The following is a 3,039-nucleotide window of genomic DNA, read 5'->3' as shown; positions in this document are numbered from 1 at the left end:
TTTCTTTCCATATTTTGAGTAATAAACCCCTTATATAATGTTTATCAAATGCATTTCTTCCTTTGTCATACCAGATGGTGGCATGCCACCCCATTTGAAGATCATGGCCCTCCAATTTGAGAAGCCTACTATTAGCTAATGTCGCCCATTCTTTTAACCATACCATTACCACAGCTTTGTAATATAACTGCCAATCTGGCAGGCCTAACCCACCTTTCGATGTTTTTTCTTGCATGACCTTCAATTTAAACCTGGGTTTTGAATTTTGTCACTATTGTATTTAGTTCTTTAAAGACTTTCAGATTTTTAATAACTGGTATTACTTGAAACAGAAACATAATTTTTGGGAGAATACACATTTTGATAGATACTACCCTCCCCATCAGAGATAATTGTAGGTCCTTCCATTTCTCTAAATCAGTTTTTATTTCAATCAGCATTCTTTTATAATTATTATCAAATAAGGCACTACATTTATTTGTTAGCCAAATTCCTAAATGTTTAACTTTCTTACTGATCGTAAAACCAGATTTTTGTGCTAACAGTTTTTCCGTTTCTTTTGAACAGTTTTTCGTTAATATTTTAGATTTCTGCAAATTAATTTTTAAACCTGCTACCTGTCCATATGAATGAAAAATTTGTAGTAAATGATCTATTGAGTCTAAAGGTTCCTCTAAAATAAAAACTAAATCGTCGGCGTAGGCCTGTAATATCTATCCCATTTTAAACTCATCCTTCGTCTACAGAAATCTGAGTAGCATACACAGTTCTCCTGAGCTCTGTTTTATCCTCACAACAGCCCCGTGAGGCAGTCTGGATTGAGAGAGCCCAAGGTCATTCAGTAAGATTCATAGCTGAGTATGAATTTATTTATTTATTTTATTTTTACACTTGTATCCCGCCCTTCCCAGTGGGCTCAGGGAGGCTAACAGAGGCCAGATCATTGGTCTAGCCATAAGTAAAAACATATAAAAACACAATAAAAAGATCAATACTAAGACCAAAGTGCTCTGTCCAGTTACTAGTGTCCTAAGTCCAAGATGGTATCCCCGCAGCTCGAGCTGGTACTCTTGGCGTACATATCCAGTGGCTGTGGCGTATCTGATCTTCTGCAATGCTAAGTTCTTCCTCGGGCCTCGTCTGTGCATCCATTCAGATGTCTTGACGGTGGTGGCATAGTAGGGTGGCGGCTCCTACTCAAAAGCCTGGCGGAAGAGCTCCGTCTTACAGGCCCTGCGGAACTGCTCAAGGTCCCGCAGGGCCCGGATCTCCCCCGGGAGCTCATTTGATGCAGGTTCTTCTCAGTGCTAGTTTGGTGCTGTGGGTCTAACTACATGTTACATTTTCCCCAAAGATATCCCTGAGTCAGGTGGAGAGGCATTGTCTGAAGTTCCACACTTCCTAAGTACACACAAAACAATATTGCAATGTCAATTCCAGTTTGTACCTGGAAGTGATGTCATGAGTGATGAAATGAGTCAATTCCTAAAACACCATAACGTCACTTCTGGGAACAAACTGGAAGTGATGGTGTGACTTCACTCATCACCTCTGTATTTTGCTCCTGCTGGAGCAAAGAGACCTAGCTGGGCCTGGAGCCTGGCATAGGGTTGCCAGGTCTTACCTTTGTTCCAGCAGGGGAGTACCAGCCCCTCTCTGGGACATCCTCGATGTGCACGCAAAGCACGCATGCTGCGATGATGTCACCCGGAAGTGACATCATTGTGTCGGGCACATTGGGGGCGGGACCACTATCATTTGAGGGGAAAACATAGTTTTCCCTTGAATGACAGAGCGTCCCCCTTGCAACATGCCCGGCACGATGACGTCACCTCTGGGTGACGTCATCACACTGGGCACGTCCCCGCGATCCTGGCACTTTGGGGGTGGGGTTCCCCCCCGGCGGCCAGATCCGGGCCAGCGGGTAAGGGGCCGTCAACTAGGCAAACCCCTGCCACCCTGGGGGACCTGGCAACCCTAGCCTGGAAGCAGGAGTTTGCCCACTGCTCCTAGGCAAATTGCAAGCTTGGTGGACATGGTGATGGCCATGACCATATGTTGCTTTAAAAATTGATTAGCTAGATTCACAAAGGAGAGGTCCATAATGGTTAGTAGCCATGATGACAAAAGGGAACCTCTGTATTCAGAGGCAATTTAATACAAGTGCTAAAAGGCAAAACCGAGGGATATTGTATTGACCTGCAACCCTTGTTTGTTGCCTCTTCAGGACCAGTGGTTGGCTGCTGTGACAGACAGGATATTGGACTAGATGGACCACTGGTCTGATCCAGCAGTGTTCTTCATATGGTCTTTGGGGATTTTTGATAATGGGTCCCTGAATGTTATTGGAAATCTTGGTGAAGTAGATATGGGTCTGGTCAGTGCATGGGTGGGAAAGCTCCCAGAAGCCCCAAGTATGCTGCCCTGAGTTTCCTGATGGAACAACGGCAGGATATTAGTAAATAACTGTGGACTTAGTTCTACATCACCATAATGACCTTCTTTCATATGCTTGTAAGCCAGCTGCTGTCCCATCCTTGCCCTGAGTCAGCGTTTATATTTGAGATGCTCACTATGTGGTGGGAAGATTAAACAATGCTTTACTTTGCATTTCCTGACTCATTTGCTTGATGACTAATTCTTCTGAGAATCCTAAATCTATAATTTTGTATAATGTATATTCTCTTTCTTTCTCATGACACCTACACCCTCTAGACCCAGAGGTTCATTGCCAGGATCCTACATGATTATTTTAAAACATAAAACATCTGCAGAAATGTTTTCCATAGATATCATTTTCTTTACATTGTGGTTTTTGCAAAGTTGTCAACCTGAAATGGGGTTGGGCTGTTGCTTGGTAGCTAAGCAATATGCAACAGAGATTATATCAACAGTCATTTCCAGCCAAGGTGGTATTGCAGAGGCTTGATGCCTTCCTGCTGCTATATTACAAATAGCTACCTTGCTGCTATTTGCGCAAATGAGCCGGGCCTGATTCCCTCAATTTAAATAGGAAGGAAGGAAGGAAGGAAGGAAGGA

This window comes from Gekko japonicus, unplaced genomic scaffold (genome assembly GCF_001447785.1).
Source record: "Gekko japonicus isolate JY-2015 unplaced genomic scaffold, Gekko_japonicus_V1.1 scaffold539, whole genome shotgun sequence".
In the NCBI taxonomy this organism is placed as follows: Eukaryota; Metazoa; Chordata; class Lepidosauria; order Squamata; family Gekkonidae; genus Gekko; species Gekko japonicus.
The sequence above is the reverse complement of the archived record's forward strand: the minus strand, read 5'-3'. Positions refer to the sequence as shown.